Below are 21611 nucleotides of genomic sequence, written 5' to 3'. Positions count from 1 at the left end.
CAAAAGCAGAAGTTAAAAGTGATGGAAAGAGATCTTCAAAGTACCGAACAAATATAACTGTCAACCAAGGATTCCAAACTCAGCTAATATATAAATCAAAAGAAATCTATGCTGACAGAATTAATCATTGACAGACCATCTCAGAAGAAGCCACCAAAGGACATACTTCAGGAACAAGAAAATGAAACCAGAAAGAAGAGAAAAAAAAGACTGCACTGAGCAAAGATCTGGGAAAATATGAGAAAAATCTTAACATTCACTAAGTTTCTTTTATAAAATAACAATAATGATAATTGATATGAGTCATATAAAAACAATGTGAAATTAAAATAGTGGGCAAATCAGACAAAATAGGAGGAATGTGACTAAAGTTAATAATATAGATTAGAAGATTAGACAGATTAATTTTATTTTATTTTATTTTTTAAATTTTATTTTATTTTTAAACTTTACAAAATTGTATTAGTTTTGCCAAATATCAAAATGAATCCGCCACAGGTATACATGTGTTCCCCATCCTGAACCCTCCTCCCTCCTCCCTCCCCATACCATTCCTCTGGCTCGTCCCAGTGCATTAGCCCCTAGCATCCAGTATCGTGCATCGAACCTGGACTGGCAACTCGTTTCATACATGATATTTTACATGTTTCAATGCCATTCTCCCAAATCATCCCACCCTCTCCCTCTCCCACAGAGTCCATAAGACTGTTCTATACATCAGTGTCTCTTTTGCTGTCTCGTATACAGGGTTATTGTTACCATCTTTCTAAATTCCATATATATGCGTTAGTATACTGTATTGGTGTTTTTCTTTCTGGCTTACTTCACTCTGTATAGTAGGCTCCAGTTTCATCCACCTCATTAGAACTGATTCAAATGTATTCTTTTTAACGGCTGAGTAATACTCCATTGTGTATATGTACCACAGCTTTCTTAACCATTCATCTGCTGATGGGCATCTAGGTTGCTTCCATGTCCTGGCTATTATAAACAGTGCTGCGATGAACATTGGGGTACATGTGTCTCTTTCAATTCTGGTTTCCTCAGTGTGTATGCCCAGCAGTGGGATTGCTGGGTCATAAGGCAGTTCTATTTCCAGTTTTTTAAGGAATCTCCACACTGTTCTCCATAGTGGCTGTACTAGTTTGCATTCCCACCAACAGCGTAAGAGGGTTCCCTTTTCTCCACACCCTCTCCAGCATTTATTACTTGTGGACTTTTGGATCGCAGCCATTCTGACTGGCATGAAATGGTACCTCATAGTGGTTTTGATTTGCATTTCTCTGATAATGAGTGATGTTGAGCATCTTTTCATGTGTTTGTTAGCCATCTGTATGTCTTCTTTGGAGAAATGTCTATTTAGTTCTTTGGCCCATTTTTGATTGGGTCATTTATTTTTCTGGAGTTGAGCTGTAGGAGTTGCTTGTATATTTTTGAGATTAGTTGTTTGTCAGTTGCTTCATTTGCTATTATTCTCTCCCATTCTGAAGGCTGTCTTTTCACCTTGCTAATAGTTTCCTTTGATGTGCAGAAGCTTTTAAGTTTAATTAGGTCCCATTTGTTTATTTTTGCTTTTATTTCCAATATTCTGGGAGGTGTGTCATAGAGGATCCTGCTGTGATGTATGTCAGAGAGTGTTTTGCCTATGTTCTCCTCTAGGAGTTTTATAGTTTCTGGTCTTACGTTTAGATCTTTAATCCATTTTGAGTTTATTTTTGTGTATGGTGTTAGAAAGTGTTCTAGCTTCATTCTTTTACAAGTGGTTGACCAGATTTCCCAGCACCACTTGTTAAAGAGATTAGACAGATTAATTTTAAACTTTATGAAGTCAAGTAGGCTTATAAATTTTTAATGATAACCATTAAAAGAAAACAAAGGTAATATAAAATTTCCAGATAAGAAGTGTAGAAAATAAATAAGAAAAAGGTGGTCAGCAAAACAGAAGGTAGGAAAAGAGAAAAAAAAGACAAAGAAAAAGGATAAATAGTATGTAAATATGATAGAACCAACTGTAAATATCAGTAATCACTAAATTGACTGAAATTTGGATAGAAAATTAAAAGTCATCTATATATCATTTACAAATAGAAACTAAGATGTAAGACCATGAAATTTTGAAAGATGGAAAACTTGTAAATCAACTATATTTCAGTAAAAAATAAAAATTAAAAGATGGAAATTACATTTTTTATGTCCTACTCAGTGTGGACATTCACACATTGTATCGTGATTGTATCAACGTATTTGATTACTGCATGCTGCCTCAGACCCTGTGGTGCTATTATGTAAGATTATGTCCATGTACTGTGGGCTTTAGATATGGGCCTATATGCTTTTCACTTATTTTTTAAACAGAGTTTAAGATAAAGAATTGTTAGACATGGAATCCATCAGGGCAAAGGATTAAAGGAAAGATTCTCAGGAAGATGAAGCAATTCCAAACGAATAACATAACCTCCAAGTATACAAGAAACGAATTGACATGAATTACATGAATATATATATGGAAGTCTTTATACATCTCCATTGGTTCTTGATAGATCAAAAAGAAAAGAAAAAATTCTACGGATATAGCAAACTTCAACCACAAAGTCAACAAGCTTAAACCGAAGGACAAATATGGAATCCTGCAGAGAAGTTAATTAGCTATTATAAGACTTTAAACAATCTGAAATTGTTCCTGGAATCATGCATCAGGTGGAGAGACTGGTCAAATGACCTCTAGGATCCTAACTAACTCTGGGGTTGTTTAGTCTAGTTTCAATAAATATTTTGCTCAAAGGTTTAAAATTCAGGCTTTTTTTTCCTCTTTTTTTTCCAAAACTGGGTAAAGCTCTAGGATGAGTTATAGCTTGAGGTATAAACCTCAACATGCCCACTGTGTTCCACTTTGAGTTTGGAGTGGGGTGGGGATCACCAAGCTAAACCCAAAGAAAACTCCATGGGTGTAGTCCAAAGGGAACCAAATCAAACGAACCAACAATTTTGCACAAATTCCCATGAGCCAAAACCACTGAATTTCACTCAGCAACAAAGACCTATATTAGACGCCCCCTCATCAGCTGGAGCCAAATTTTCCTAAACCTCAGACATGTCAGGCACTATTCAGTTTGCAAGATGAGCAAAAGGCTAGATTTCAAAAGAATTAACTCAAAACTATTCCAGTTTCTATAACATTTTGGAGTCTTTACAATGCAACATTTTGGAGTCTTTACAATGGAATAAAATTAGAAGGAATAAATCACACAAGGCCCCAGTACCCTCCGCCAGGCAGCAATATTTCCTCCCAGAAATTCACCATGGGGAAAAGAAAAAGAATTTGTGTACTGATGTTCAACAAACAAATGACAGCAGCATTCTAGAAGGCAAAAAAATAAATAATAGAGCACACATTGAAATAATATAATGGGCTAAATTTATAACTAACATATTTATAGACAGATTTGGTCCAAACATGTATATACAATTACTGTTCTACTGTTATAAAAACAGATAAGGACAAAAGGGAGCCATCATTTAATTGGTTCATAGAGTAACTACTTGTGTAGAAAACAGTTCTTTGTGTACTCATGTATGAATTTACATTGAAAATTTATGATATCTGAGTGTCCCTTTTTAGAGAGTCTAGTTAATCTATTTACTTTGTATCATTTTTAAGGGAAGCTTTAGGGAGGTATTATCTTCACTGATGCTTACGTTATCCCCTAGGTGGGGGGCCTGGGAAGGGCAACAGTGGGGAGAGGGAAAGATGGATGGAAGAAAAATTAACAGAAGCATCATCTGTCCTGTGAGCTTCTAGATCCTTTGGCTTTTCCTTAAATTCCTTTCTACTTTTGTACAAGTCATTCCATCTCTCTGGAATGCCACCCAGAATTCGAGATCAGTCTTAAAATCTGTGCACAGACATCATATGGCAGGATTTCTTTTCTTACATGAAAGCTATTAATAACTTAATGGTATGTCATACAACTCAAGCATCCCAAATAAAGCAAATACAGTTAGTTTTAATTCCCCCAAGCAAACTATCAATTCCTTGAGAGCAGGCATGGAACCTCAGTGTTTGTCAGGACCAAGTACCATTACACTTCCCCAGCTCTTCTGTTGAGTATGCACTGGTTTAGACTGGGCTTCAAACAACTTAAAGTCTAATAAGATAAAGAACAGGGCGGTGGGCGGGGGGGGGGGGTGGTGGGGGCAGGGGGAGACAATTAAAACAACTTCAACACAAAATCCACTGAGGCGTATATAAAAATAGAAAGGAAATGGGTCAGGTGTTTTTTAGTGGGCAGACTGTGCTTATTGGTAGAGGAAGACAAGACAGGCTCATCAATGAAGATGTTAACCTAAGAACCAGAAATGGGAGAATGCACTATAATAGGCTGAGGATCAGCTAAAATTCCTCCTTCCTACTTTGACAGCTTGACCAAGACTAGAAATAACTGGCCATTAAGCAAGCAGTTTTGTTTGTTTTTTTAACTAGGGCAGGATAAGACAGAGTGGATACAAGTAATAGTGAAGGTAACTACAGAAATAGACATTCCACAAACATGCATTTAAAACCCATTTTCCCAAGGCACTGTGTTATCAGGAAAGATGGGGAGTGTGAGGGGCAGTACAGGAGAGGAATGCAAAGATGAATGGAAGGCAGAGAACACTTGTCCTTAGTATGTTCACTGTACAGGATACAGACGGACAGGGAAGACTGCATGATAAGGGCCATGTATCAAGTACCATAGGTACAGCAGGAAGGGTATAAACACTCCTATCCGAGAGAACCAGAAAAGTTCTTAATAAGTGACTTTTAAAAGTAACTCAGGACAATTTGGGCTTTCCAGGTGGTGCAGTGGTACTGAATACGCCTGCCAATGCAGGAGGCTCAAGAAACTCGGGTTCGTTCCCTGGGTCGGGAAGATCCCCTGGAGAAGGAAATGGCAACCCACTGTAGTATTCTTGCCTGGAAAATTCCATGGACAGAGAAGCCTGGTGGGCTACAGTCCATGGGGTCACAAAGAGGCCAACACAACTGAGCAAACGAGCGTGAGGCAGGACATTTTTATATAACATTTACATGGCTCATAACAACTGAGCCATTAAAATAAAAATTTGACAACCTGATTTGAACATAATTGCCATTACAGTGAAAGAAAGATTTCTATATCAGAGCTACTTCTCCATTTCGGAATAAAATACAATTAGACACAAAAACAAAGCTCTTCATTGTTCTGTTTACAACAAACTGTCAGCACCAAATATTTCATACTAGGAACTGTGTTCTGTTTTGTCGTTTCATTTTCTGGCCCTGGTTCAGGTATATTTTCATGTGTAGAAATAGCACCTGATGATGTACATTTCCATGCTACAAAAAGTAGGAGAGAACAACTCTCAACTTTTAAAAAACAACTTGAGAGTCTTTTCTTGTTCACTGAACAGTAATTGACTTTTCATTTTTCTCTCTTCTCAGCTCCCCTCTCTTCTTCTAATACTCATATCATTCAGCAAAACACAAGCAAACAAAAAGCCCAAAGCCAACATTCCATATAGAACGTCAGGGCGCCTGGACGAGGAAGGTGGGAGGTCCACCAGACCTCACTCGCTTCCCGTTTCCGAGTCGGAGCGTTCCCCTTCCTGGTCCTGCAGGGAACTGGAGAATCAGCTGTTTCACCCCTAGTTTCTCTAGCCTGGAAATGCAATTTCTGGCTTGGCGACAAATTCCACTGGAACAAAGCCAACAAACAGCATGCCCTATGGATTCATTATAATGGGGTTTTTAGCCCTATTGGCATTCTGTGCGCATTCAAGGGAAAGGACATCTTAGAGAACGGTGAACCTAGTAAGAGCTACAGGTTCAGAAGCGTAGAGCTGGGAAAATTCACTGCCTTTGCCTTTCAGAGGAAAGAAGATATGTTCCTGGAGGTGAAATAACACAGTTCCGTCCGTTCTCTCGTGCCCCAGTGCAAGGATGCTGACCACACGCCAGGTACTCACGGAGGAGCTGGGAATGCTGCAAGGAACCAGACGGCAAAGGACCCTGTTCTTGTGGCACTCACATTCGAGCTGACAGGAGACAGACCATAAATAAGAGAGAGAAAGATAAGAAAATGTGAGGGCTATGACGAGAATGAAACCAGAGGGATGTCTTCGAGAGAGTAACCAGATACGTGACTTCAGACTGGGAGGTCAGAGAAGCCCTCGGTGAGGAGGTAACATTTAAAGTGAGACCCGAGTGTCAAGAAGGAAGAACACCTAGGGAATGAGACCACAGACCCAAAGGCAAGAATAACCTCTTCTTATACTAGGAACTGAAAGAAGCCCACTGAGACAGGAGCCAGGGGAAGGAAGGAATAAGTCTGAGGGGCCACTTGTGCAGGCTTTGTAAACAACGTGAGCGAATCTGGGCTTTATTCAAAGTTCACCGAAGAACCTTTGCAGTACTGTGATCAGGGGGATGATTAGATCTGCTGTACATTTTTAAAGGCTCATTTTGTCTACTGAGTGGTGAATGGTCTGTGGGAGGGCAAGAGAGCAACTGAGAGGAAAGTCGCTGAAATACTGATTAGGGCAGCCGCAGTCAAGCTGGTGACTTGCTGACGGGCATGAAGAAAAGGGCAATCAAGAGTGACTGGAGCCACTTACAGAGATGAGGGCAGCTGAAGAAGGGCAGTTACGGATGAAGATTTCGAGTTCCTTCGAATGTGCTACCTTTTAGACGACCGTTAAATATCCAAGTGGAGATGTCAAGAACATGATTAGATATAGAAGTCTGGGGTTCTGGGAGACATCAGAGCTGGGATAAAGATCTGACGGCCAACGATACAAAGATTATATTTAAAACCATGGGAATGAATAAGATCCCAAAGACATCAAAAAGAGAAGAGTTTGTCCAAAGACGAAGCCACCAGTGTTAAGGGCTCTTGGAGAAGAGAAGGCAAACAGACAAGGGACTGCCAAGTGGGTCAGGGAACAGGACAGCGTGTGAGTCCATGTGGATCCTCTAGGAAGGCGACACCAGGATGGGACTAGACATATGGAAGATACAACGGAGATGGGATGAGGAGGAGGTGAAGAAAGCTTCAGGCCTTTTGTGGGTCTGACACCTATGAAAGGGGAGGAAGATGGGAGGAGGGAGGAAGAGCTTCAGGTCACAGTTCAGTTCTAAAGAAGGCTTGGCCTGGCCAATGGGGACTTCCTGATCCAAAGTAACAGAAGAACCTTGTGTAGTGAGACTGTCCCAGTTCTAGTACCCCCTTCACCCTCACTTACTGGCTGGGAACACTCAGGAAGTCTGGGCTTTGTTCCCACTGTAACAGATCTAAGAGCATGAGAGCTGGAGGCTGTCACTCAGGTATCATCCTGAAACATACGCTCATGAAGGGAGCCCCTGGGGGACACCTCCATAGCCACCACACTGTGATGGTACAAAAACGAGTGGTAAAAGACTCCAAGAGGAAGAAGCAGTTAACCTTCTCAAATGCTGCTTAGACATCAAGTAACACAAGAATGGGCACATGACCACGGTTTCTCACAACACGGAGGTCATCAATGACCTCAACAAGAGCCATCTCAGGAGGGCAGAGAAGACAGAAGCCCAGCTGGAGAGGGCCAAGGGATGAAGAGAAAGCAAAGGAGTGCAGACAAGAAGACAGACAACTCTCTTCAGGTAGTGTTGCTGGGAAGAGGGAGTAAACAAGTGGGAAACAGTTGAAAGGGATATGAGTAAACGAAGTAACATTACTAGAACACACTGGCGAGGATAATCCCTTTAGATTTGAAAAATCAGTGATGTTGCAGGAAGAAGAAAATTCCAAGTGCTGTATACTTGAGACAAGAGAAGAAGGCCTCAGGAAACAAACACAGGATTAACCTTTGGAAGGGACACGGGAGTCTAACCAGAAGAGTAAGGAAACCAGAGAGTTAGGCACTGATGCAGGCTGGCAGATTCTGGAGTGGGAGAATGAGGTAGGACCTGTCTGACTGGGTCTCTTTGCTCAGTCAAGTATGAAGCAGCTGAGAGTAAAGGGAAGGGAAAGGAACATAGGAAGTTTGAGGAGAATTAAATGGGGAAATAGTGGTCTCTGAGAGTAAGACGGCAAACATACCAGGAAGGCGTATTACGTCTTCGTGGCCATAGTATGTCTCTCTTTGAAGCATGTGGGTATGAGTTTAGAGTAAGATCCATCAACACAATTAATGCTTTTCTCTAGCAATATTTAGGGGCCTAAGGGTAGGCGCAGAGTAGGTGGCTGATTAGGCTTCACAAGAGAAGGGGTTTTGCTGAGTACATGACAGGGAAAGAAGTGGAAGAATTTATGGTGTTTCTTGGCCATGGCTCCAACCCCCTGTGATGGCCGTTACAGTGGCTGAGAGGCTACAGCTCCTTCAACTTTCCAAACTCTTAGAAAAACTTCTTCTCTTTTCCTCTGCTTGGGCAACCTCTGCACTTGCGCTTCCTTTGTTACTAATGAAACTCACAGATATCAAAGCTTATAATGCAAAAATCTGCTGCATAAGTTTATTTTTGTTTTAACTGAATTTAATGAAGTTTTTAAAATTTTGTTCTTTTATAATGAGGATTGGATTTTAAGACATCATTGAATTTAAATATCTTTTCTATGGATGGCAGATGAAAGGACCTTTTGATAAAAATAAACAAAAGAGCTCAACATGACATCTTCTTAAGTCTTTGCTAGGATGATAGAGTAAGTCATTTTTGCTAAGGTATTATATTTAGCTTAATAATTCTATCTAGATCTCAAATGCACATAAAATGGTAATTTTTTTAAAGAAAAGATATCATCACATTAATCTTTTTTGGCAGTTTGCCCAAGGTAGGTGCAACCAGAAACTCCCCATTTATTTGAGCAAATCTTTACACTTACATACTCTCTTCAAGGGGCTTCCCAGGTGGTAAATGGTAAAGAACTTGCCTGCCAATGCAGGAGGCCAAAAAGAAGCGCGTTTGATCCCTGGGTCAGAAAGATCCCCTGGAGGAGGGCATGGCAAACCCACTCCAGTATTCTTGCCTGGAGAATCCCATGGACAGAGGAACCTGGTGGACTATAGTCCACAGGATCGCAAAGAGCTGGACACGACTGAAGTGACTTAGCACACACGCTTGAACTAGCTTCATGTAAAAACATTTGGCCAAAAAGATGCTAGCATTTACACCCATCCTGTGCCAAAACTGAAACCTTTTAATCAGCAGCTTTCTATTATAATCTTAAAGCTATGGCTTACTTTAGAATGATTCTTAATTCTTAAATAAACACAACACCAAGGTAAGTACTTGAAGAAAATATAAATGATTGTTTGTGCTCAGAGATTTGAATTTCTTGTCAAATCCCCAAGTTTGGCAGTTTAAGCCCACGGTAGTATCGTAAGGGGTTCCAGGCAACAAGGAGAGAGAACGGCCAAGAAACGCTGGCCTTCTCCCATGACCCAACCGCCCACGCTAGGAAAAATGACTGGGAAGCACATTTGTCAAGAACAGAACCTTCTCTACAGAACCACCACCCAAAACCCAAACTATAAACAGCCACTCATTCAAAGGTCCTATTTTTAACAACAAGAACACCTGAATTATAAAAATGTATGTTTTTTTCTTCTCCGAGCTCCTAAAAATCAACTGCATTTTAAAAGTTTGTGTATACCTGAGACCACGAAAAAAAAAAAAAAATTACAGGCTATCATTCTATGAAGTTTTAATGATCCAAGGATTCCCAAAGGGACTGTTACAGGGCTGTTTCTTTATTTTCAGTATTTGAGCATGAAGACGTGAAGCTACACTTTGAGGAAGGTGCTGTGTTGGGAAGATTTTCACCGCCAAGCCAGCCGTGCAGAAGCAGCATGCTGCAGCGATCAGCGGTGCCCAGAGTCCAGAATCAACACGCTGCAGCTGCAGACGACAGCAGCCCAGCAGCACGAGGCCAAGAGCCAGAAAGTGTGACAGGTCACCGCACAGAGGGACCCGGAGGACAATGGACAATGAGGAATGCGTGGTGGACGCGGTGGGGGCAGCAGAGGACCCAGCCCCCCACACAGCGCAGGCAACAAAACCACGACTACGGCAGCTCTGGGGACGGACTGACAGGGCTGACATGATGTAAAAACTAGGTCATTATGAGAAATGAATACCAACTCCTCATGTCAGGCTCTTCAGAAAAGAAAGAAGCTAAATTGGAAACTTTGATGAGCTCATATTTTAAAGAGAATACTTAGTTGTGGGCAAAGGAAGTTTTATTTTTTTTCAAACAGGGCTGAGGATTATAACTAAAATTTGAATTTCTTATTCCTTAACATCAAAGAATATCAATCTTTCCATCTTTCCTGGGTAACAGAGAAAAAGAAAAGTTATTCTCTTTTGAAGTATTCATATGAAAGTGCCAGGTGAGGAGGGAGCACTGCTGATAATTTGTGGTTGATCAACCTTATCTGTCATCAACATGATTAATGTTAAGGTGCTTTATTACTGTGAATATTCCTGGGAAAACAACGAAATCCTGGATCACTCATATTATCATACCTGGAAAACAGTAGGGTGGTTAAGACTATGTATCCTGGAGCCAGGTTGAATCCTGGCTCTATCACAGCATAGTCCTGTGACCTTTGCAGGTTACCCAGTGTTTCTGTGCTTCGCTTTCCTTGCCCCTAGAACAAGGATATTATTTATACTTACTTCATAGCAGAGGTGAAGGAATTAATTACGCCACAGTAAATCATTGTATCAGTGAGGATCCCTACAGGAAATAGATGCACACGCTATTCATTGAGAGTCTTTTTACAAAGATGTGGGACATACAGAGGAGCCCACAAAGAACACACTGAGACCTGCAGCTTGTATCAGTGGATCTGATATCACCCCCTAGGGCTTACACAATATCAATACAAAGGGAAAGGAAGGCAACTGGAATCCAGAGGAGAGAGAATTATTGAGAGCAGGCTGCCTGAAGAAGTAACTCATCTGATCAAAGTGACCTTGCAGGGAAAATCTGGGGGGAAGCGACCTCAATGTCCCTTCCCTTCTCATCTCCCACTGGGGCTTTCCATTGGCCAAAACTGCCCAGCAGCTTGGGGGCAGGAAGCATGTTGATGAGCCCAAAACCTGTCCAACAACCAAGACAGAGACCAGGTAGCAAAGGGAAGACAGGAGGCCTGGAGGCACAAAGAGACCCAGCTCAAGCACTTTCAGGCACCAAAACCATCTGACAGTTTTAAACATCCTAATTTCCACAAATACACATTAACTGTACAATAATTAATTATGTCATACCAGTCAGTACCAACTGTGAAGAACAGATCTTCTACACACTGCAAGATTAATATACCCAAACTTTCACTTTGACCTGATACAGACCAGGGATCAAGAACTCCTTATTTATTCAATTTTATTATGACCCAAGATAAAGGAACTATCCTAGGAACTAGCTGAAGCGTGTCTCAGATTGCCCAATAAGAATCTGCTACGATATTTTGCACTCAAGCCAAAGCCATAAAGAGAAGTGAGGCAAGGGACAGCTGGAGACGTATTCTCCTGAGCCTGAGCTTCTACAACAGAACAAGTGGAGAGTCAGGAGGGGAGGGGAGGACTGTATACAATCTGGATTTTCATTTATTGTGAATAAAGACTGTCTAATTATGAGATACATCATTGTAAAAAAAATGCTTGGAAATAGTCACCTGAAACCTGCTTTCTTATCTCATCACTTAGAAATGTACTGTAAAAGGTATGAAAATTTTCAGATTATGAAGAGATTAACTTCTAAATGCAAAATGTAAGAATTAAACATCAGGTCATAAAATGCTGTTCTCACACAGTTTAGTGATAATGTACATTTCCATATATATTTGGTCACAAAGCCAAATACAATGCCAGTGTCATTTTAAATGTTGTTAATAAATCACATTTTTATTATCTAACTAAATTCAAAGTACAAGAAACTATGCCTCATTTGATAAGTGAGGAAAAGTCAAAATGTTTATGTAATTAGAATATTATTAAATTTTTATTAGAAATAAATGTTATAATGTAATATTTACTAATATAGTTCTATAGCCTAGGATAATTCTTCCTTTTAATCTATATGCCAAATTATTATGTAATTTAAAACATCCCTAGAGGGATTTTCAGTATTGTGGTGAAAGAGAAAATTAATCTAAAAGGGTGATAAACACTAGTGTAATAAGGAAGAGCCTTTTGTATTTATTACAAGTTAATCACTAAAGGTATATAGCCTATAAGCTTAGGCTATACATAACGGCCATCTCTGGGAACCCTGTTTCGCAGGTAATGAGCATTAAGCTAAAACACACAGAAAACTCCTGACCAGGCCAAGCTGTGAATAACTGCAGGGAGGAAAAAATAAACGCATCCCCTCCGGAGGCTGATGGGAACCAGGAAGTGTTTGACTTTACTTCTGCCCCTTTAGGTATAAAAGGAGCCTGGATTCAAACTCAGGCAGGATGGTTCTTCGGGGGCGTGAGTCCACCATCTTCTTGGCTCGCTGACTTGCTGAGTCAAGTCATTATTCCTTGCCCCAACAACTCATCTCTCAATTACTGGCCTCTTGTGCAGTGAGCAGTATGAGATCAGACTTGGTAACACTAGTATAAAGTAATGATATAACTAGATAAAAAGGCAGAGACCAACTTAAGTTTTCCCTGTAAGACCTCAAACAAGGGGCTTAAACGCCATTCTGTAGACAAGTCCCTGAAGGGTCTCAGCTGGGAAGGAATAAGATTGGTGGAACAGCTGACAGTGATGAAGCTGGCAGGCAAAATGACCTGGCCGTGTGAGCGCAAGCAGGAGGCCGGCTGGAAAGGCAGATGGGCAGGGACCTCGCGTGAGCAGGAGCCTGAACTGAGGGTAAGGTGGGGAACGGGCACACAGTGCAGACAAGAAGGAGAGGCTGTTATGGGGACAGAAAGAGGAGGAGGAAGGGCGGAGGAGCAGACAGGGAAGAGAACTGGACTGCACTGGTTACTGACAAAACACAGAGGGCAAGGGTACAGAAGGACTCGAAATAACCTCCAAGTCTCAAGTATAAACACTGCTGCGTGCCGTTTATATGAGAAGGATCAGGAGGAGGGGCAGATGGGTGACTGCATCAAGCTAATAAAACAACAAAGAGAGGACTTCTCTGGGGGGGTACAGTGGATAAGAATCTGCCTGCCAATGCAGGGGACACCAGTTTGAACCCCAGTCTGGAAAGATTCCGCATTTTTTAGTTGCCTCGGGCAACTAAAGGCCCATGTGCCACAACTACTGAAGCCCAGGTGCCCAGAGTCTGCAATCTGCAATAAGAGAAGCCACCGCAACGAACAGCCTGTGGGCCACAACCAGAGGGAAGCCCCCGCTCGCCGCAACTAGAAACAGCTCACACGCAGCAGCGAAGACCTAGCACAGCCAAAAACAAATATATAAATAAATTATTTTTTTAAAAAAACAGAGAAGACATCATCCAGACAGAAATGACCAGAGGCAGAGGGAAATGCAGAAACAGGAGAAATCCACTGATGAAGATGTGAACTCCAACCAAGAAAATAGACAGATATATCACAGCAACAGGGGCTGGAGGTAGGGCTGCCAGATCCAATACAGGATGCCCAGTTACATTTGAATTTCAGATAAACAATGAATAATTTTTTGGTATAAGTACGACCCAAGCAACATTTAGGATGCATTTATACTAAAACTTTATTCATTGTTTATCTGAAATTCAAATTTAATGGGGTGTCCTCTGTTTTCATTTGCTGAATCTGGCAACCCCAGCTGAGGAAGTGAAGAAACAGATGAACTTCTGAAAGAGGCAGACTAAACTGGAGACAAAGGCCTAAGTGGTAAATTAGCAAAAAGAAACATAAAACTAAAGGAAATGAACCTATGTTCAAATTTTTTAAGACCCCCTAACTTCCCCAAAGTAACCCCTACCATTCTTTTCATAACGTGATGGCCAAATGGAGACATGATAGACTTTGGCTTAGTTTAAGGTTACGGTACTAGACCATTCAGAATCATGTTCTAAAAGAACTTTATTGAGGAAGTCTCACACACTTGCTTTTCCATCCGTACTTCCAACCTTAGAGAGGCTGAAAACAACAGGGAAATAGCCAAACAGCTTTGCAATATACTGAAGCTGTGCTATATGACTCACAGTTCAAATAAAATGGGTCTCACAAAGAAGAATGATGGCTTTATCACTGAGATGTTTCCTGAACCTCCATTCATTACTTATTTTGTCAAGTAATCTCCAAGGGGAAGTATTTTTAGCGTACCTACACTTTCATACGTTGACTGGAGGCTACTTAATATACAACCCTATTGTACTCTGAAACTATTCCTTAAAGGAGATGCATTGTGTAAGGTGAAACAGAAGAGTTAGACTCAGTATTTTTTTTTCATGAGAGAACAGTGTGCTGTACTTAAAATATATATAGGCCTGACTTTTAAAAGTGACACAAAGGTGGTGGTAGTGTAAGAGCATATGAGACAGAGTGGTCATAAGCGGTGCAAGCATAAAACACCATTGCTCTTATCAACCACACAAGGCAAGTCAGTACATGGCTGGACTCTGACAAGACCCACCAGGAGCCTCTTTAAAGCATGTCTGAAGCAAGACACAGGCAGAGACGTAGGCAAGAGAAGGAAGGGAACTCTTAAAACACCACTGAGTCGTGTCCGACTCTGTGACCCCATGGACTGTAGCCGCCAGGCTCCTATGTCCTTGGGATTCTCCAGGCAAGAATACTGGAGTGGGTAGCCTTAACCCTCTCCAGGGGATCTTCTCAACCCAGGGATCAAACCTGGGTCTCCTGCATCACAGGCAGATTCTTGACCATCTGAGCCAGCAGGGAAGACCCCAGAGATTTTAGGACCTTCCTAAATTAGGTCCCATGGTCTTCCAGCTCCTGACTGATGCTTGTGTATGTTTTAGGAGGTGAATTATGAGGCAGGGACTCCTGGCTGCCTCCCAGCAGTTCTTCTCCCCTCCTTCTCAGTAACCAAGCCCCAGATGTTAGCTGGGCACCTGGCCTCCCAGCCCAAAGATTCACATTTCTCTGCCTCACATACTGCCTGGTGTGGCCATCTGACTGAGTTAAGACCTAATGAAATCTAAGTGGAAATGTCATGTGGGAATGCCAACTGTTCTCTCTAAGAAGCAGCGGCTGCAGTCTTCTCCTCCTACTCCTTCCTCCTGCCGGGAAGGTGTATCTCTGGGCCGCCGTCTTGTACCACTATGTGATGTGGTAGGGAAGGTGGTCATGGGGATGTTTGTTGGTCATTGAGCTGGACTGCCTACCTCCAGGTTTCCTTTATGTGAAGTAATAAATACTCATATCTTTAAGCCATATTAAGTTTTTCTGTCACTCACAGATGAATTAACACCTCACTTATTCAAATACAGTTGAATCACCATCACTGATTCAACTATACACACACACACACACACACACACACACATACACATGTAAAATATACCAAAGTGTTTACAGCCTAACACATGATAGAAACCCAACGCATGTTAGTTCTTCTTTATTTGGTATGACATGACTACAATCAACCCAAAATATACAGACATCTGTTCACTTCCCATTATCAGATAGAGGAGGTAACTATTGGACACCGCAGAAGGACACAGCCAAAACAAGCTTTGTTCTTGTTCTTCACCTTTTAAAATCACCCTTGAAAGTCATCAAGTCTTCAGTATCTTACAGGTATCTTCAAATTGATTTGGGTTTCTATTTTTGTTTTTCTTTTTTAAATAATTTTATATTATTTAGGGCTTTCCTTGTGGCTCAGCTGGTAAAGAATCCACCTGCAATGAGGGAGACCTGGGTTCGATCCCTGGGTCAGGAAGACCCCCTGGAGAAGGGCACGGCAACCCACTCCAGTATTCTGACCTAGAAAACCTGTATAGCCCATGGGTGGGCAAAGAGTTGGGCACAACTGAGCGACTTTCACTTTCATTTATTTATCTTTGGCTCTGCTGGGTCTTTGTTGCTGTGTGGGCTTTTCTCAAGCAAGGGCTACTCTCTACTTGCGGTGCACAGGCTTCTCATTGCAGTGGCTTCTCTTGCTGCAGAGCACAGGCCCCAGAGCACGCAGGCTCCGCAGCTGCAGCTCCTGGGCTCCGGAGCACAGGCTCAGCAGTTGTATCACATGGGCTTAGTTGCCCTGTGGTTGTGGAATCTTCCCAGACCAGGGATCAAACCCATGTCTCCCGTATTGGCAGGCAGATTCTTTACCACTGAGCCATCAGGGAAGCCCCTGACTTTCTTTAATTTGCTGCTTATTCAAGGCAGAGGTTTATCTGTCCAGCTTGTTGCTTCTCTTGATGCCCTCTTCTCTGGCATCTCCAACATCTTGTCCTTTAGCAGAACTTCTCTCCACCTCCAAGTGGTACACAGGCAGGGCTATCAGTGAGTCTGGGGGAATATGGGTAAAGAGGGTATCCCATCCTCTAGTGATAGATTTGTCTGGGAATAGGCATGATCCCAGAATCCTCACACGGGCATTTTATTAATGCTAGCAGGAAAGATAAAGTCCTATCTGAAGGTTGTGGTTTTGCAAACCTGTAACCTTGGAGCTGCCAGCCACATGGAGGAAACTGAGACTGAAGTCAACACATTTCTAGACTTCCGAGTAATGTAAGCCAATAAATTTCTTTTTCTTTGATTTGAGGTGGGTTTTTAATCTCTTGTCATTGACAAAGTTCAGTAGACTAACATTAGATGGGTCATTTTGCATGGTTCAATGACATATTAAGGATAAAATAGATTGAGAAACTTCAGAATCAACCTTTTAGTATCTGCATTGGTTATCTTCTTAGTACTGTAAAATTTTTATTCATATTACTTATATAATATTACTAATATTAGATGGAAACTGGGAAATATTTGGAGTTATAACTTTAACTAATGTAGATATGAAACCATTGGCATGATTTCCATCCTTCTAATGGGAGGCTATAGTCCACGGGGTCACAAAGAGTCAGACACGACTGAAGCAACTTAGCATGCACACACAATTCTACTTAAAGAAGCCGATCATGTTTTTACATCATATCAACATACAGAAAATAGTTTTGGTGTGCTACTTAAGTGTTTCATTATTCTGTTGGCTTCCTTGGAAATTCAAATTTTACGGACGTGATATAAACATTCCCTCTACCAGAAACAAACACAGAGCACAGCAACTTTCAGTAACAATTTCTCCCACTAAAGAAGCAATTCCATTTTTAAAAGTAGCAGGCAGCACAAGTTTGTTACTTAAAACTGGATACTTCCTACTTGTAACAGTAATTCTGATTTTGTCTCAGGGAGAAAAAAATGTTGGTGGTCTCATGGTAAACTAACCAAACTTAAAAATAAAAGAAACATTGATTTTCAAAGCTCCTAGTGTTTGAGAGTGAACACAAGTTAGTAAATATACATTTGAATTTCTACAGAGCCATGGATGAAGAATATTTTATCTATGAATAAGAATAGTTCCTAATTCCTAACATATTTGGCTATGCACCTAAATTGAGTGAAAATACAGACACTCCTAAGTGAAAACATACTGTACTTCTTTTATCATTTAGATTGAGGCAAAACAGGGTCTCATAAGAGATAAATATTCTTAACAAGCAAATAAAGAATTCCGCCACTGGGGTTTTCTTTTCATTCAACTCTTTAAGCTTTTATAACAAAGTTTTTAGTGTTCTGAAAGCCTTTTACAGCTACAATTATATGAACAACACAATTTAATTAGCATGCATTCAGTGTATGGCTCTATAGTAGGAATTTTCATTAATTAAAACAGATAGAAAATACAAAAGCATTAGCTGTAAACAATTTGAGGAACCAAGAATCTAATTTGCCTATTGCACAACAAAGAAAAACACATTGCAGTTAGGTGAATGATTTTGGCTCGCGTAGCAATTACATGTTTATCTAATAATTTCAGACTTCATTCATTTTACAAATATTCAATGGGTGCGGGTCAGCATTGTTATTGGTGCTTGGGAATCATCAGTGAATAGAACAGAAGATTCCTGTCCTTGCGAAGCTGACATTCTAGCAGAGGAGACAGATACTGTACAACACAGAGCATAGGTAAAGTATAAAGGTCAGATGGTTCTATGGGAAAACATAGGACGTGTAGACTAATATGGGGGGGTCAGTGGTAATGGGGGAGAGGGCTGGGCTGCAGTTTTCACTGAGACAGTCAGGGCATACCTCACGAGAAGGTGACATTTGAGCAAAGACTTTAAAGAACTGTCAGTGCGAGCTATGCGGGTATTGGGGGAACAGCATTCCAGGAAAATGGCTAGGGCAAATGCTCTGGGCTGAAGATTCCTGGACTGTCAAAATCTGAAGCCTAGTGAGCAAAGCAATGGCACCCCACTCCAGTATTCTTGCCTGGAAAATCCCATGGACGGAGGAGCCTGGTAGGCTGCAGTCCATGGGGTCGCGAAGAGTTGGACACGACTGAGCGACTTCCCTTTCACTTTTCACTTTCATGCTTTGGAGAAGGAAATGGCAACCCACTCCAGTGTTCTTGCCTGGAGAATTCCAGGGACGGGGGAGCCTGGTGGGCTGCCGTCTATGGGGTCGCACAGAGTCGGACATGACTGAAGCGACTTAGCAGCAGCAGCAGAGCAAAGAGGGGAATATGAGAAAATTTGGGCCTCTTTGTTTACAAGGGGGAAGCAGACCTTGAGGGCCTTTTTGGTTGGGCTTGTTACATACGTGTGAGGCCAAAGATATAATGAAAATGCAGGGCCCCTTGTTCAAAAAGGAAAAAGTGCTATATCAAAGATATTAAAATATAAAGCTTTCCCTTAAAAATATTTAGTACTTAGAGTGATTATTTATAATTAGATGAATAATTGTAGCACATGAGTAATGATTAATTTTCAAATTGTAAAAAAAAGTAGTATGTTAGTTTTATAATTTTATATAACACAAAAATAATAATACTTTATTAGTAAATCTTGATTGATCATACAATTGTCCTGACTAGTTTTTCTACATATTCATTTATTAGATCATAAAAATTTGTATTTCTGGCAATTTCATTTTCAGTTGATATAACTGAAAACTCTTAGCAAATTCAAGATCATAAATAATTTTTCTTTCAAAGGTTTTCCTTCTTGTGATGATAACTTTTAGGATCTGCTCTCTCAGCAACTTTGAAATATACAATATAGTATTGTTAATTATAGTCACCATAGTAGGCAGAGGTGGTCAAAATGGCCAGCCTTTAGTTGTAAAATAACTAAGCTATGGGTATGTAATGCACAGATAATTTTTAATTTTGAGAAAGATATTTCTGCTGATGCAACTGTTGGTGGAGTTGTTAACAGTATTTCAGAAGCTGTGACAACAGTGAAAAAAATTTCCTATAAATTATTTCAAAATGTAAAATTTACTGTATCTAAGCTGATGAATCTTATAAAACAATTTCACTGGAAAGATTTAATTCTTCATACAAATCAGTTGCATTTTAGTTTGAATTTAATTTCAAATGCAAATATATACAATGCATTTTAATGTTTCCTCTGACATCTCCTGTAAGTCATGGAGGTTGAATAAGAAACTGTGTAGATTTGTAATTTGTACATAATTCAAAACACATGTTTATACATTTGATCACTGTATCTATGATTACAATGAAAAATTTAAATTCGTCTTCACTGAGTGGTTCACCTGAAAATTCATAGGAAAATAGTGTCCTTTTCTGTGGAATGTGATCCTTAAATTTAACTCCTGTTTCTAAGCCCACAGACAGTTTCTTTACCATGTTGCAGCAGTTTTCAATAATGTGAATTCTAACCTCTCAGAGAATTCCATCAACTCTCTGATACACTTTATTGTAATGTTCATATGTCCATTTTTAATTAATTAATTATTTTTATAGCTGGAAATAGCCTTAGAGATCAGAAACCAGTGTGTGGTAGAAAACTTCCCAATCATGAGGAGCCTTGGAAACACAAGTAGAGCCTTTTAAAGAGGGGGCAGTGCATGGGTGTCCTCTCTTTTTTTGGCTATACTGACAGGATGTAGGCTCTTAGTTACCCGACCAGGGATTGAACCTGCGCCCCCTGCAGTGGAAGTCCCTGTCTGCTTTTATTTTGTAATATCTTACTTATAAAGCCTGCAGCCCGAGTGCCTGCAGTTCCTGTCCTAGGGCTCAGGCTGGAGGCTTAAATATCAGATGCTGCCAAGACCAGCTCTGGGGATACAAGGGCCAGCCAGCCTCGCACGGCTGTCTGGGTGCTGCTTCCTCGGGAGGCTCCTACTGTCCCGAGTGACCATTCTACAGATGTTGTGGCGGTCACCCTCGCTTATGTAGGTCCCAGTTCCAGCATACCCACCCAACTTAGGGCCCCACAGGGCCCTGGACTATTCCCAGGTGCAGCTGGCCAAACGCTACTGTTTGGGCGCTGCCCACGATGCCCAAGCTGAAAGGTCAAGCGGGATGAAGACTGAAAGGTATCCACTGATTCCGTGACAGGAACATCACTGGTGAATTTACCTAGGTCGATTTTTGTGAAATGGGAGGGGATATGTAAACACAGCTGTGTGATACAGCAGTTTAAGGATCAAAGGACTATGAAAGGAAGATCTATTCCAGTCTCAGTTCCACAGCCTAATTACTATGTGACCCTGCAGAAGGCAATTAAATGCTCAGAGCTCTGGTTTTCTCATCTAAAATGGGAAATCATATCTATCTACCCACACGGTTATGGTAAAAACTAAGTGATATAATACATGTGGAAGTGCTGTAAGGTTGGCAAAACTCTATATAAAATGAAAGGTGCTCACTGTTACAAGTAAATCTGTTCATGTTATTTAGCGAGAAGTACACTAAAAATCCGACGCAAACCACATGGCCGATAATAGGAAAGGCCAGATTCACTGAGAATGATGGAATTTCTGCTAAAAGAGCTCTGCTCCAAGGAAAGCAACGTTCAAGTGAGGAAGATATTTAGATCTGCAAGTGATAAAACACTAGATAAATTTACTGCCGTATTTCCCCAACAATTTAAACAACATATTTTTTAACTATGGTTGTGCTGTTTGCCACAGTCGATTATAAATTCAAATAACCATAGTAAAAAATCTTGCCAGTTATAATCAATCACTGCACATTTGTCTAGGGAGGATTCTCCAGAAGGCTTTGCATTCTATTTGCTTTCTTTGTCTATCATTCTTTGGGAGGATAGAAAGGTGAGTAGTAATAACCAGGAATATCTCTGGATCATCTGTAAATGCATCCTCAAATCCTGAAGTAAAGATCTACGGTAAAATTGCAAACTTGTGCCTCAGATCAGATCAGATCAGATCAGTCGCTCAGTCGCGTCCGACTCTTTGCGACCCCGTGAATCGCAGCACGCCAGGCCTCCCTGTCCATCACCAACTCCCGGAGTTCACTGAGACGCACGTCCATAGAGTCAGTGATGCCATCCAGCCATCTCATCCTCTGTCGTCCCCTTCTCCTCCTGCCCCCAATCCCTCCCAGCATCAGAGTCTTTTCCAATGAGTCAACTCTTCGCATGAGGTGGCCAAAGTACTGGAGTTTCAGCTTGACTTATGCCTCAGGAGAAACCAAATCTAAAAACAGTCAAGGA

General features: G+C 41.0%; 1 protein-coding gene and 1 long non-coding RNA gene across 8 annotated transcripts in view; one reads left to right on the top strand and one right to left on the bottom strand.

Annotated features, from left to right (window-relative positions):
- KIF6 (kinesin family member 6) overlaps positions 1-21611 on the bottom strand; it is a 425992-nt gene that overhangs the window by 373473 nt on the left and 30908 nt on the right. The window lies entirely within an intron of this gene.
- The window catches only part of LOC123329992, a 32797-nt gene continuing 23916 nt past the window's right edge, over positions 12731-21611 (top strand). For all 3 annotated transcript variants that reach the window (XR_006640114.1, XR_006640115.1, XR_006640116.1), the window contains exon 1: positions 12731-12859. This is a non-coding gene — a long non-coding RNA (uncharacterized LOC123329992). The remainder of the gene's footprint in view (positions 12860-21611) is intronic.

The sequence above is a fragment of the Bubalus bubalis genome, chromosome 2, assembly GCF_019923935.1.
Source record: "Bubalus bubalis isolate 160015118507 breed Murrah chromosome 2, NDDB_SH_1, whole genome shotgun sequence".
Classification (NCBI taxonomy): Eukaryota; Metazoa; Chordata; class Mammalia; order Artiodactyla; family Bovidae; genus Bubalus; species Bubalus bubalis.
Note: the sequence above shows the minus strand (reverse complement) of the source record. Positions and strands in the feature narration are given on the sequence as shown.